This window comes from Nerophis lumbriciformis, linkage group LG05 (assembly GCF_033978685.3).
Source record: "Nerophis lumbriciformis linkage group LG05, RoL_Nlum_v2.1, whole genome shotgun sequence".
Classification (NCBI taxonomy): Eukaryota; Metazoa; Chordata; class Actinopteri; order Syngnathiformes; family Syngnathidae; genus Nerophis; species Nerophis lumbriciformis.
The window spans coordinates 42,064,161-42,080,025 of record NC_084552.2 but is presented as its reverse complement, the minus strand read 5'-3'; the positions used below and the strand labels follow the sequence as shown (position 1 = coordinate 42,080,025).

Here is a 15,865-nt window from a genome sequence, read left to right as displayed (position 1 = left end):
ATTTTTTTTTTCACGATATTAAAAAAAGGCCATATCGCCCAGCCCTAGTTTCAAATATTTTTTTGTATCATATTACCATATTTTGGATAATACTGGAATATTGTGTGCATGTAAACCTACTGACTGCCAGATGACAGGAAGCAGTTTGTGATGCCATCGCTAAAATAAAGTCAAATTACTTTTTTTTATTCCTGATACAATGAGATAAGGTTATTGTTCATTTCTCTTATGAGACATGACATAATTATCTTGTCCATGAGTCACGCTGTGCACGCAAACACACACACACACACACACACGCACACGCACTCGCACACACGCATACACTTAGTGCAGTGCTTCCTACAGATTGCCAATATACTTGTGGCAATGGGGACGTGGCTCGGGGTGTGGTGGGGGCGTGGCTGGTGCAGTGTCAATATGACGTCATCATATAATTTGCATAAATGACGATGATGCATATATTTTCTTTAAAAAGGATAAAAACATGTTATACATGTATTTTAAAAAACAAATGTGTTATTAATAATTGGTAATAACATATTTTTTAATATTGTTTTGCTCTAATTTTCACATTCATTGTTGCTGCATATTTTATTGCTATAATGTAACACAGGCTGCACTTTGTACATTCCTGCTTTATTGAGATATATTATTCTGCCCTCCCTGAATGTTGGAATTTAGTTTGCCAAATATGGAAACATTATTTTTAATTTTAAAGGTTGTTTATTGATAGTCTCCACAATGAAGTTACTGTAAAACTAAGCACACAAAGAAAAGTAAAATAATATATGTTGGGGGTACAACCATTCGTCGACTGTTGTCGACAAATATTGATATGAAAATTTGTCGGCAACAAATTCATTTGTCAACAATAGTCGTGACGCCATCAGTCGTGTTTGACGCGAGTCAACGCGGCCACTCGCAACAATATTGCGGGTGAAAACATTTAAACATGTAACATTTCTTTTTATTGTTATCAAAAACATGAATACATTGCTCATTTTGCAAAGCAGATGTTGTTTTTATGAAACTACATCTGTGATAACGAACATTTCAAGCAAGGGAATGTCGGACATCTGGAGGATGCTGTCTCAACTCAGTAAGATAGCTAGCTAGCTAACAAGTGTGAGACGAAGTTGTGTAAAAAATAACTTTATAATTTTAGCGAAATTCCGTAGGCTAAATTTTGTCTCAATAAATTCAAGTATTTTTTTATTGGTCAGGAACTTCAGGTGTAATCAGCATCAATTTGCTGTGCAATGAAAAAGGCACAATAAGAAATGTCAATCACTATCACGCACACACATACATACACACACACACGCTCGCAAACACACACACACTCACAGACACACGCACACACATTAGGCAACATTGCGCCGATATCATAAAAGATTAAACATACAATCTATTAGATAGCTAAAATGTTAAGAATGATTAAATGATACAATTCTATAAATTGAGTTTATTAGATTGCTAAAAAGGCCAGGAGTTAAATCAGAAATCGATAATAAGTACAGCTCTTTAAACACATCATCACAAAATCATTTTTTTCTTTGAGGAATTTAGATAATTTTGTTGTTATTGCTGCTAGTTTAACTGTCCTTTTCTGGGAACAAGAAAATTATACTTTTTTTAGCACTTTGCCTGTAATTGCTTTTAAATTGACAAAAGTTTAATGGTTTTTATTTTTGTAAAAGCCCAACGAGCAGCATAGTTATAGTATATATAAATGTTTATGAATGATTTAGTTGTCTTTGTTGTTAGTAAGCACATGCCTAAAAATAACTCTGAATTTAAAAGTCGATTGCCAAATTAGAGCCCCTGGATATGTGTGCGCTTTATAGTCCGATTAGTCAACTAATCGTTAAGATAATAGATGACTAGTCGACTATCAAAATAGTCATTAGTTGCAACCCTTATACATGAAGTGCAGTATACCTGCACATATAATGTTAAATCAACAATACAATTGGTTATAAACAAAAAAAAATCCATACAATTATAAAGTTAAAATACCACTGATAGTCACACACACACTAGGTGTGGTGAAATTACTCTCTGCATTTGACCCATCCCCTTGTTCCACCCCCTGGGAGATGATGGGAGCAGTGAGAAGCAGCGGTGGCCGCGCTCGGGAATCATTTTGGTGAATTAACCCCCAATTCCAACCCTTGATGCTGAGTGCCAAGCAGCGAGGTAATGGGTCCCATTTTTATAGTCTTTGGTATGACTCGGCTGGGGTTTGAACTCACGACCTACTGATCTCAGGGCGGACACTCTAACCACAAGGCCACTGAGGAGGTATAGATGGATAATAAATACTAATAAATAACGATATCTTTTACATGATATGTAGGTTGGCTCTAATGCTAGCTTAATGCTAACGTACAATGGACCAGCTCATTGACAGGATAACGAAAATCAGCAGGGCAAACATTTATAAAATGATATTTTAACAGAACAAAATCGACATAAATTAGCAAGTGTATTTCTACTGACAGACACTTATTCACCAAACTCTGTAGAAACAAATACTGCTCCAACGGCACACAGACTGCTTTGTGTGCATTCAGAGTAACTAACAACCTCAACTCCTAATTTTAAGACAAAGGCTGCCTTTCACATGACGAGACAAAACATGACCCTTGTCTGTGTCTTACAGTTGTGACACTATAGACGTCAGTGGTTCTCCTCAGCGCCAACAGCTGAACCTCTCGAAACCGCTTTCCTCGTCTTTGCTGCTTCTTTGTCCTTTTTCTGTGAAACTTGACTTTGATCATCCTCATGGTGCTGCTGCACTGCAAGCGTGACGTCACTGATAGAACGGAACTGCTTGATTACAGAAGTCCATTAGCTGCAGGACGGAGAACCGAAGCGGAAGCCAAAAAGCCATAAATAACCTAAAGCTTCTCATGAAAAACCTAATTGCTCCTTGTCAATATTGGCCAAAAGTAATATTTTTGAGTCTGGGAAAGTGACAGCTCATTAATACGCCGTCACAGGCGCAGCCAGAACCTTTAGGTCCGTCCAGATTGCAGCTTGTGTTAGACTGATGGTTGCAGCAGTGTGACAGAAGCACGGTGGCGTTTAAGAACATCATTTTTATCTGTACTACAGCATGCACTATGATGCACACCACACATCCAGTTCCACTCTATATTTAGCTAATGTTTCCTCCTGGTATAAAGTAAAATTTGGAGAACATGCAGAGAAAAGTGGAGATAGTGTTATAATATTTAGCGGTACCTCAAAAAACAAGCAATCGTGCTCTCCAACCATTGGAACTAAGAAAGTTAGTGTGAAAAAATGAGACGGAAGAACAACTCGGAGAAACAGACCATTACAAATATATTTTACCTGTTAGTAGAGTTGGCCCGCCGTAGCGTCAGTCCGCATCACACATGCTGCAGCCAGCCTCTGCGGCATGCAGCTAGAAAAGTCCTAACAACATTTATCCATAAAAATATATACAAGCTGCAAATGCTGTTTAAAATGTTTCAATTTGTTCTATCTAGTCCATACTCAACAAACTGGACTCGAGCATGACCTTTCCAACACTGACAAACATATTGTTTGTTGTCAACTCTGACTTCTTCGGTCCGTCACTCAAATATGTCCGAAACAATTTCCTAGTTCCTATTGTCACATGACGCTGACAGTTTTGCCAGATTACCATCTCAAATGTATCACCATCAATGTGTGGATATGTAGTGAATAAATGATGGGTTTTCAGTTCTCACTGTAATGCGCTTTGAGTGTCTAGAAAAGCGCTATATAAATCTAATCCATTATTATTTAAATGCCACAAGAGAAACAAGCAACTATCTCTATGAAACAGGTTGCTTATAATAAGCAGATAATAAACGGACGCTGGATGGAGAAGCAGTCCGAAGGAGACACCACATTAGTCCAGTCCCAAAGGTAATTGCTGAACAACATTATTACATTATTTCATAAAACTACTGTAATTGTTTTGTAGTATATGCTATTATAATGTTTTTAAAACAATATTTCTTGTCTGAAAGTTAGTTTTTCATTTTAATAGGTATGTTAAAATTAGGATGTGTTGGGAGAGCCAAGCACGGATTACCTGATTTCAGTTCATTTGGGTTATACTTTTATAACCCAAATGAACTAAAATCAGATTAACCTGATTTCAGTTCATTTAACTGGGCACAGCTAATTTGAGATACGAGTGTTTTAACTCACGTGCCCGGTCGTGGGACGCAACATGCTCGTAAGTTGAGGTACTACTGTACTTAATCAAATGTAAAAGAAGGTGACAGCATGAAAATACAGGGCTGTGGTTGAGAAGGGAGATGGCTGCAGGTGTCCACTTTGTATTTGGAGTGCACGAGGGCGTCCATGCTGCAAAATGCAGTGCACTGTCAGGTCCTGGATGTTGCACTAAAACAGTCAACATTGTAAGTGTGCAGCAATGGCCCTTAGCAACCCTCTTTTCATGTCATCTTGTCTCCGCAGCAGAAGGGGAGGCACTTACCGTATTTCCTTGAATTGCCGCCGGGTATAGTATGCGCCTGCCTAGAATTACCGCCGGGTCAAACTCGTTTCGCAAAATAATTAGCGCATGCTTAGCATTATCGCCGGGTCAGAATTACCGCCGGGTCAAACTCGTTTTGCAAAATATTATTTTTACTAGCGCATGTCTAGAATTACCGCCGGGTCAAACTCGTTTCGCAAAATAATTAGCACATGCCTAGAATTTCCGCCGGGTCAAACTCGTCACGTCACGAGTGACACTTCACCTGTCATCATTTTCAAAATGGAGGAGGCTGATTTCAATAATTTAAAAATCGCATAAAGGGAAGAAGATAAAGAGCTATTCAGTAGGATTTTAGGTCCAAGCTATTGAATATGCTAAAAAGAACATTAAGCAGCTATGTTTTATTAATATACCGTAGCTGCATGTGTCAAATATGAGTCATTAAATGACTCCCGCCTCCTGGTGGTAGAGGGCGCTAGTGATCCTTCTTGCGACTACTCGGCTGCAGAAGAAGTGACAACAAGCAGCAACAGTTAGCAGCGATCGTTTATTTTTTCCTCTCGCTTGCACTTTTAACATGGAGGATTACATATCTAAAATAAAACAGTTTTCTAAACTGGACTTTCAATCGAAGCAGGAGGTAATAATTAAAGGAAGATCTCCATCGAGACAGAGAGACTTTTAAAACTGAAGAAAGATAAGGAAGACTTCTATAAACAAGTTATCGATGCTTTTGTTCAGCAGGAGCTGCGCATGGACTTCATTTATAAGTAAAGGTAAGAACATAACGTTTTTTTATTAAATGATGGTATCCTTACATCACACTCAAATTTATAAGCGCAGGCCTAAATTTACCGCATGCCTTTGGTAAGCGCCGGAGTGAGAAGAGGTTTTAAAATAATTAGCGCATGCTTACATTTACCGCATGCCTTTGGTAAGTGCCGGAGTGAGAAGAGGTTTTAAATTAATTACTGCCCCGGCGCTAATTCAAGGAAATACGGTATTTAAGTGGTTGCAATTCACAAATAAAAAGGAGAGAAGAGGAAGAGGCTAAATATTGGACAGTAATACACTGTCAAAATCAGCACTTCCTAGGCACACAGTGTACATGATATACAGTGTTTGTTCAAATGGACTGATTGAAGTATTCCATTTGAGATACAGCAAAGGGAACAATATTGACTGAATTGAGGTTGGAAGAGGAAGACAAATAGAAAAGTGAGCATGGACACACAAGGAGAGACCAAGTAAGAAGCAGGTGTTGCAAGAGGTGAAGCTAAAAAAATCTAATTTAAAAAGGTTGCATGAGTATAGGGATGTAACGATAAACGGTGTAATGATAAACCACAGTAAAAAAATTCCCACAATTAGTATTACCGTTTTAAATGAAAAAAATCGTAAAACTGTGAATGATGACACTTTAATAAACTCACGGACTGGTGACACTGCTCATTTACTGGAGAAGCTAATCAGAGCGAGCTAGCTTAAATGCTAAAATGAAAACAAGAGACATCAATGTCTTTCTCTATTGAAAACAACATTCCCCAATCTAAACTTGCATAAACATTTTACTGTCTGAGCAACTAAGATATTCACATGTGTACATTAAAACTCCAGGCTGCGCTCTCTTAGACAGAGAGATCGGTCGATACTCGAAGCAATATGACAAAAGTGAATCCGCGTGATGTCACAGGAACTGGAAGTGACGCACCCAACACACGTTTTTTTTTTCTTTATCATTAAGTAAACACTAAAACTTTTAAGAATTAAAACGGGAGAAGTCAAACATATTCAAACCCTTAAATAAAAATAATATTGCTCTTAACCTGGTTATATGTGTGCATGTGTGTTTTGGGGCACATTCAACAAAACCCTTATAATAATAATAACTGTGATCATTTTGGTGACAAATGAAATGTTCTTATCGTTACATACATGAGAAACAGGAGACGTGAGACAGAAGACAGAGAGCTTGATAGAAAAAAAGACAATGACAGGTGGACCGTAGATGGAGGCGCTGTCGCGTGTCTCTCTGCTGCACAAGACAATCCTCTCTCTCTCTCTCTCCCTCTCTGCTCTCCATCTATCTGGAAAATAACAAAAACGCCAAGTGGAGGAGGAAGAAAGCGAGCGAGAGAGGAACGAAAGGAGGAGAGAGTCTTTAAAATAAGTCCTCACCCACTGGGGTCACAGGTGAGCGAGAATTTAAAAAAATAAAACAAAGTGGATTTCAAACTTTCTGCCACGCAGCCCTGAACTAAACAGATGACTCCTTGAAATAGGAACCAATGTCAATGCAACACACGAGCTGTGTGCTGAATAAAGGTGTAACTGTACATGTATTAGGAATTGGATTTTCCGGTTCAGTACAAAGCATTTCCACAGTACAGTAGAGGAATTCTGCCTGGCTTTACCGGTCTACTCGGTAAACAAATAAACAAATAGTGTGCAGTCCAGCGTGCGGCTAGCGGGAGTCATTGCTCACCATAGTGCCAAGGAGAAGCCAGAACTTAAATAAAACTATTTCTGTCGACTGCATGTAAAGTAACGATATACAGTATATTAGGGCTGGGGGATATAGCTAGTTTGTTAGATGTATCAATGTATTTTCAAACAAGATATGAATTAAGAAACTATCGTAATATCGATATAATTTATTTCACGTTAAAATGACCAAACACTGCTTATTTGTTATGTTAATTGATTCTCCCCCGCTCCTCACTCCCTCTCATGGGCTACTAAACCCCTCCCCTTCCTCCGTCCAAGATGTGCTTGCATGTATAAGAACATCCATGATTGGTTGAGATTAAGGCAAAACATAAGGGACAGGCCAATCTGAGGCAAGATAGGGCGGGTCATGGAACCAGGAAGAGAAATCACACCAGACATCCCAAATGATGACGAGAGAGTCATTTGTCAAGAGTCAAGACGTCAGAGAGATATACTGTACTTCCCACAAAATGCAAATACACAGAGAGTTTGAAAACATGACAATTAACTCCCATACCTGCTGGGGGAAGTAAAGCAATGTGCAAACACAGCAGCAAGATTTGTGAGCTGTTGTGACAAGAAAAAGACATCCAATGGAATACAACCACTATAAAGACTATCAACTATATGAGTATTCCTGCACTATTTGTACTATATGGATATCTTTATTTTCATGTACACATGTATGCATCTATATTGAAAGGTATTGCACAATTTTCTAGTTTATTAAGTTTGATACATTTTAATTGTTTTGATTGTGTTTTAATGCTGGCTTTGGCAATGTAAACATATGTTCCATGTCAATAAAGCCCCTTTGAATTGAATTGAATTGAGTTGTAGAAGAGAAGAGGGAATATTCAAGCGGGTGATTTATATATTCAAAAAACTAGTGGAAGATGGCAGAGGGATTCTCTTCTTTAGATGTTTCCTTTAGCGATGTAGACAACGTCCAGGAAACCCACAATGTGTCTACTTGGCCACATTTGGACAAATATGCGTCTGGATAAAACATTAATTTGAGTTGTTTACCATGTAATCCCAAACCAAAACTGGTCTCCAATTGCCAACTCGGGCATATTTTGCACAAGAAATGCTGCCAAAAATGTATGCCGAAGTGAGGAAGATCATAGCCGCACAATGAAGTCAAGTCACTTACGGCGTGGCGCAGTGGAAGAGTGGCCGTGCGCGACCCGAGGGTCCCTGGTTCAATCCCCACCTAGTACCAACCTCGTCATGTCCGTTGTGTCCTGAGCAAGACACTTCACCCTTGCTCCTGATGGGTGCTGGTTAGCGCCTTGCATGGCAGCTCCCTCCATCAGTGTGTGAATGTGTGTGTGAATGAGTAAATGTGGAAGTAGTGTCAAAGCACTTTGAGTACCTTGAAGGTAGAAAAGCGCTATACAAGTACAACCCATTTATCATTTATTTATTTATTTACTTGGCGCTGACCAGAACCGTACGTGTGTGACATTACATTACATCGTCGACTGGGAACTAAAATGTGTCTGCCTGGAAATGTATTTTTTATCTGAGTTTGATACATTTTGTATTATTTGCACAGTTATGTTATCTATTTTACATAGAATTTTTTTTTTCTATTTTATTTATTTTATGTAATTCTGTGCTACTTAAACAGTTTCTTTTCTGTGCTGTTACTACCCATCTTGACTAACTGGGTTAATAAAAGTGCAACTGACTGTTTACAGTACAGTTGTCATTCACTTCAATTTCAGTGAATTTCGTTCAAAAATGAATATATTTATATGTATACTTTCACCGAAAAATATATTGAGATATATATCGAGTTTAAGTAAAAATATATCGAGATATACTTTTTCGTCCATATCGCCCAATCCTACAGTATATACCGTATTTTTCGGAGTATAAGTCGCACCGGAGTATAAGTCGCACCTGCCAAAAATGCATAATAAAGAAGGAAAAAAACATATAAGTCGCACTGGAGCCTGGCCAAACTATGAAAAATACTGCAACTTATAGTCCGAAAAATACGGTACATACTTTTTTCCTTTTCCTCTTTTTTGACCGATAAAGGCTGTTACAATGTCTGTTATCGTGGTGAACGATTCCAACGAGTCGAATAATAAGGTGCATGCATTTCGATCACAGTGGATATTTGGTATTAAAGTATTTTTTTAAAGTTGGGTCTCATTGATGTCAATTGCCGGTCTTACGAGCATGCCCATGTAAATGCTCTAGGCCTGCTCCCTCTCCTGCTCTGCGCTGCTCGATTACACAGTGTTAGCAGTTGAGTGATGGCTCCAATAAAATTCTGGTGTGAGGGAAAGTTATCTATGTCTGGCTATCCTCATGAGGCGAGCACCTGGCAAAAGTGGATAAACTCAACTCCCGCACCGCAAAATGAGGAGGCAGGGCTCAGAGTGTGACCAATCACAGCGTTACAGTCACAGTTAGGAGAAGTTACCGTGTTTTCCAGACTATGGAGTGCATTGGTATATAAGACACACTCACTAAATTTAAAAAAATATATAAACATTTCCATATATTAGCCGCACCGGACGATAAGCCACAGATATAGGCGTTGTGAAATGAGTTATTTTCACAGAAAAATTGTAAAATGATTATTTACATGCCTTTATTATTTCCAGACGGTGCCTGTAACATGGCAGTAAAACGGCTGATCAAACAAAACAGAAGTCATTGTCATGGACCCACTAGTTGCAGAGGCTAGCTCTCCAATCAGCTAAACAGACTCAATAACACGGTGACGTCTTGGTAAATGTACTAATGAATTTGTGAAACTGAAGCAATAGACAGAGAATGTCATTGTAAGTTAATAATACTAACACAGACACTCCTAAACATGCTAGGATATTAGTTGATGTCATCATCACACATCAGTGTTTCCCACACATTCATTTATTTGTGGCGGCCCGCCACGAAAGAATTACGTCCGCCACAAATGGATTTTTCGGCTTTTGACTCGCTCGACCGCTCATAAAAGCAATGGGACTGTCTGTGAATGTTGCTTGTAGTTACACCTCCGGTGCAGTAGGTGGCGGTAGCCTACTATGCATTGTAACTCCGCCAATAGCACTTAACCTGGTGGGCCAGAAGAAGAAGAAGAAGAAGAAGAGGGACGGACGGGATCAAAATATTCGCCGGCTACTTTTCATAATGATGGCGCTTCCTACGTTTCTACCTCAAACGTCCAAAAGCTGCTGAAAGCCTTGATCCAGGATGCCATGGGGAAGAAACTTAAATGGTGCCTTTTGGCGACAGTTAGCAGCTTGGTGGCTCATAGCCGGCTAGCTAACGCTTGCTAGCGTGGTAGCATTGCTTCATTTTTACAGGTGTTATAGGTAGATAGTAGTGATGGGTCTGGCAACATCGATGCATCGGCGCATGCGTCGAGCTCATAGAGCGAAACCCTGTGTCGGTGCGCGTACGACTTTTAGAAAGTCACGTGACCGATCATGAGCTGTTTTGGTCACGTGACCGATACGCGAACTCTGTGCCCTGTGAACGGCTCTTTTCTACAGCCGGAGAAATAATAACTAAGAAGAGAAAGCGTCTAAAATTGAATACGTTGGAAAAACAGTTGTTTTTTTTAAAATAAAAATGTGTAAAAAAATAATAATAATAATTTCCAGGTCCACAAGCATCCTCATTCACAACACGTTCTCTTAGATTTCCATGTTATGATACATGTTCACATTATTTATTGACTGTATCTAAAAAAGACAAAAAATATATTTTTATTTAAATGAAGTTATGAAATAATCCTAAATGAAATACAATGACTTGGTTTATATTATTGTATATACTAGGTCAGTGGTTCTCAACCTTTTTTCAGCAATGTACCCCCTGTGAATTTTTTTTTAATTCAAGTACCCCCTAATCAGCGCAAAGCATTTTTGGTTGAAAAAAAAAAAGATGAAGTAAAATACAGCACTATGTCATCAGTTTCTGATTTATTAAATTGTATAAGTGTAAATTGTAGTGGTCTTTCTTGAACTATTTGGAAAAAATATATAAAAATAGCTAAAAACTTGTTGAAAAATAAACAAGTGATTCAATTATAAATAAAGATTTCTACACCTAGAAGTAATAATCAACTTAAAGTGCCCTCTTTGGGGATTGTATTAGAGCTCCATCTGGATTCATGAACTTAATTCTAAACATTTCTTCACAAAAAAACAAATCTTTAACATCAATATTTATGGAACATGTCCACAAAAAATCTAGCTGTCAACACTGAATATTGCATTGTTGCATTTCTTTTCACAGTTCTTTTTGACAGACATTTTAGTGACAAACCTGAGCTTGTACTTCACGGAGTTTATGAACTTACATTCATATTTTGTTGAAGTATTATTCAATAAATATATTTATAAAGGATTTTTGAATTGTTGCTATTTTTAGAATATTTTTTTTAAATCTCACATACCCCTTGGCATACCTTCAAGTACCCCCAGGGGTACGCGTACCCCCATTTGAGAACCACTGTACTAGGTCATAAAATCAGTGTCAGTTGAGTCGGTCCATAGGTTGCCTGTAGGGATTTCTAATGTCCAGCAGATGTCAGTATTTAGTGACACAGTATCGACACAGTATCAATACAGTTTTGCAATGTGTCGAAACGCTTCATGAGGCCTCATCAACCCATCACTAGTAGATAGGTTATAGCTGCATCGCTCGCGGCTCGTCATATATTTAACGTTAATCCGCGATTTCACCGAGCGTTTCACTGACGGTGAGCAGCCTGACGCTGCTTCATTAACACCGCCGCTCTTTGACTCGGGGGCCGGGCAGACGCACGTAGTAACAGTCACGTGTTTTCATACCGACGAGCTAACGTGTCCAGGTTATAACCCTGTTGTCAATAAACACACATGGACTGAAGCTAAATTGTCCACTGCAGCATGTGAATGCAATGAAAAGAATAAAATCTGAGCCAACCAGCTGTTAAAATGTTGTCCAGGTTAATGTTTTGGCCATTAAAGGCCCTTCATTTCAAGATTTCGACTGTGATCGGGCTTTAAACAGGTGGCTGACCTGTTCAGATGGGTGTAACTGCTACTGGTCAAATAATGTGAAATAGCATTTAATTTTACATGTATGCAATGCCATTTAAATGTAATTATAGATAATAATAATAATAATAATAAATACTGTGTAGTGTTGTAAATAGTCAACGGGAAGGATTTTAGTAAGATATAAGCCATGAGCACTACACAGCCAGAAAAAAACCTAAGCAGGACAAGTAAAAATATTGGGGCAAGTAGATTTGAGAAGTCAGGCAAGTAGAAAAAAACCTTAACGTTGAACCCTGCATGTGTTGAGCTGCTGCCGCTTAAGGTTAGACGGCACTGTACATAGAGCGGTTCTGCTCGTTAGTAATAAATTCTAATGTTGGATGTTCACTCCTTCACACAGATGAGTATAGAAAAATATTTTCAACGGCCGAAAAGGGCTCGACTTGGAGAGGAGGTAGGCCTACAGTCCGGACCACAGGTGCGACCAGTTCAGCAGCAGCAGGAGGAGGAGGAGGAGGAGGAGGAGGTTGACTGACTGTGGCAGGACACCTCTGCCTCTGTTTCACTTCATGTTGCTGGTAAATAATATGGTTGTAGTAGTAGGCTAAAGTTAAATTATTTAGTATTCACTAATTAAAGGGGCAGAGCTTTAAGAGACATTTGAGCTTTTATATTTTATAAGATATATTTTTTGTAAGAACCACAATTAATAAATATATTTCAGTGAATCACTAATTGTTCAAATCTGTATATAAATATGTACATAAAATGTTGTAATTATATTCCAACTCCGCGTTCTTCTTGGTCATCGCCGCCACCCCCCGCCCCCCGACCACACCACCACAAATAGATGCCTGTCCTGTGGGAAACACTGCACATAGTATAAATAGTTTGTTGTATTGTAAAACGTACAAACATTTCTTGGAGTGATGAATGAAGAATTCATACAAGTAGAAACGTTATGGACGACTAAAAGACAGAACGGCACTTGTACGTCCGGTTTAAAGCACTAAACAGAAGAAAATACTGTACACGTTCACCTCGCAGCACCTGCAGTGAGCAAACTCGTCCAAAAGGTGGCGCCAGAGCACAAACAATAACACACCTTTTTCAGTGTCTCTGCTTTTGTTTAATGAAAACTATTTGTTGAACACACAACATTTTGGCCGTCAGGAAAGAGAAATCCTTCAATCAGCTGCAATGTTTTATAAGCCGCAGGGTGCAAAGCGTAGAGGGAAAAAAAGTAGTAGCTTATTGTCCGGAATTTACAGTATGTATACAGACCGTGGCACAGGCAGCATGTGCCTCACAATACGAAGATCCTGGGTTTGACCGGGCTTGGGTCTTTTTGTGTGGAGTTTGCATGTTCTCCCCGTGGCTGCGTGGGTTCCCTTCGGGTACTCCGGCTTCCTCCCACCTCCAAAGACACGCACCTGGGGATAGGTTGATTGGCAACACTAAATTGGCCCTAGTGTGTGAATGTTGTCTGTCTATCCGTGTTGGCCCTGTGATGAGGTAGCAACTTGTCCAGGGTGCACCCCGCCTTCCACCCGAATGCGACACCGAAAGGGACAAGCGGTAGAAAATGGATGGATGGACGTTTTTGCAGGATGCAGATTTACAAAGATTGACAAAGTTTTCTGTGCAGGCAATCATATTTTAGTCGTTTTCCTCTTTAACAATCAATTAATTGATAAGAATGCTCCTCAATACGTCGCAACCCTTTTTTGGTTTCTGCTTATGACTGCAAAAATGAAAGTGGGAAGGTTCCCACTTTCATTAGTGTGCTGGAAATTAGCCGACAAAAAAAAACAATCATTAAAAACTGCTTACAAGACATTTTTTCTATCCCGATCAAAGAAAATGTGTAGTGTCCACGCAATTACCGTTGGGCCACGTGTTCACGCTCTGCGCATGCCTGGTTGGATGTTCACGTGAGCGCGTTGCAGCAGGTGGAAATGTATGTTGTTGTTGTTGGGTTGTTGTTGGGTTTTTTTTGTGGGTTTTCTTTCGTGGGGGTGTGGTGGGCTTCATGAGGACTGACTGAGAGCTTCATTTGTAGCCAGGAGCCCATCTTTTGGATGTCTCCTGCGGCTCCAGCCATCATTGTTGTGTGCCTGCCTTACGCGCGCGCGCACACACTCAGACACTGCAGTATCACGCGCACCCAGCCGCTCAACCTCCGTCTCGCGCGCAAAGCCCACGGAGACCCACTCAAACTCTGCGGTTCCCCACCCCCTCAGTATTACTCAATAGAGGTGAACAGTATTACTCAATAGAGGTGAACCGCCTGCCTCTGCAGCTGAACATGCGCGCTCAACCCCAAAGGTGCCCGGGCAGGGTTGACATGATTGACATGACGTGTAATTAATCACTCGTGGCTGCTAACAGGTGTTAGCACACGCCCATCGAAGAGGAAGAAGAAGAAGAAGGTCTTACCTGTTTCTGGGAGAGAATGTCTCCTGCTAATATATATATCCTGCAAATGATCCTCCTGGCGCCTCACACGCAGCTATTTGCTTCCTCCCACTTGTTCTACGTGGGATCAGCTCGTCCTGGCCGCGCCACCTGTGCGAGAACGCAGCGGTCCGCGGTGTTGATGACTCGGCCGCGGCTGCCGCTCTGCGCGCGCCATCCTTTTCCCGTAGAAGGAAGCCCGAGGGGGGTAGGGGGGCGTGGGCGCCGCGTACACGAGCTACAGGTGACGCCGCCACATTGCCTTTAGTCCAAAGAGAGCGCTCCGCGGTACTGCTGCGCCTCGCGCTGATGCCGCCGCTGTGTTGTGAGGGAGTGCGCCACGCAGGAGGGTGTTGCGTATCACCCCCTCCCACTCGCACGCACCGTGCTGTTCTAACTTCAAACTTGTAATACAGAGCTATTTTTGTCCTTCCCCAACTGATTGTGTGTTCTGGATGTGTTTTCGATTGAAATCTAATAAGCCAATTCCTCCTGTCCATCATGGCACAATGTTGCATTACTTATATCAGGGGTTCTCAACCTTTTGAACCTGGGGGCCCAACTTTTCCACCACAAAGGGGTCCGAACCCCACTCAAATATTAAAACTGAATTAGTAATCTTACTCTTGATTTTAATCATATTCAATAATTGGTAACACAACATATTCTAAGTGACAAAGACTTAATTTAGAGCAGTGGTTCTTAACCTGGGTTCGATCGAACCCTAGGGGTTCGGCGGAGGTCAAGACACACCCGACTCATCGTGTAAATACAAACTTCTCCCTATCGGCGTATGGCAACAGCAGAAGTCACAATGATTTGCAGGTGTGTAATTTGTTGTGAGTTTATGCACTGTGTTGGTTTTGTTGTTTGAACAAGGTGATGTTCATGCACGGTTCATTTTGTGCGCCAGTAAAAAAAAACATGGTAACACTTTAGTATGGGGAACATCCATCCATCCATTTTCTACCGCTTATTCCCTTCGGGGTCGCGGGGGGCGCTGGAGCCTATCTCAGCTACAATCGGGCGGAAGGCGGTGTTACACCCTGGACAAGTTGCCACCTCATCACAGGGCCAACACAGATAGACAGACAACATTCACACTCACATTCACACACTAGGGCCAATTTAGTGTTGCCAATCAACCTATCCCCAGGTGCATGTCTTTGGAGGTGGGAGGAAGCCGGAGTACCCGGAGGGAACCCACGCAGTCACGGGGAGAACATGCAAACTCCACACAGAAAGATCCCGAGGCCAGGTTTGAACTCACGACTAGTCAGAACCTTCGTATTGTGAGGCAGACGCACTAACCCCTCTTCCACCGTGCTGCCTTATGGGGAACATATTCACCATTCATTAGTTGCTTATTAACATGCAAATTAGTAACATA

The 15,865-nt window shown here is 40.6% G+C and overlaps 1 protein-coding gene across 1 annotated transcript in view; it reads right to left on the bottom strand.

Moving 5' to 3' along the window:
- Positions 1 to 14,550, bottom strand: part of trpc5a (transient receptor potential cation channel, subfamily C, member 5a) — a 114,578-nt gene extending 100,028 nt beyond the window's left edge. The window contains exon 1 of the mRNA XM_061960252.2: positions 14,458 to 14,550. The gene's annotated coding sequence lies outside the window, so the exon portion shown is untranslated. The remainder of the gene's footprint in view (positions 1 to 14,457) is intronic.
- Between the last annotated feature and the right edge of the window lie 1,315 nt (positions 14,551 to 15,865).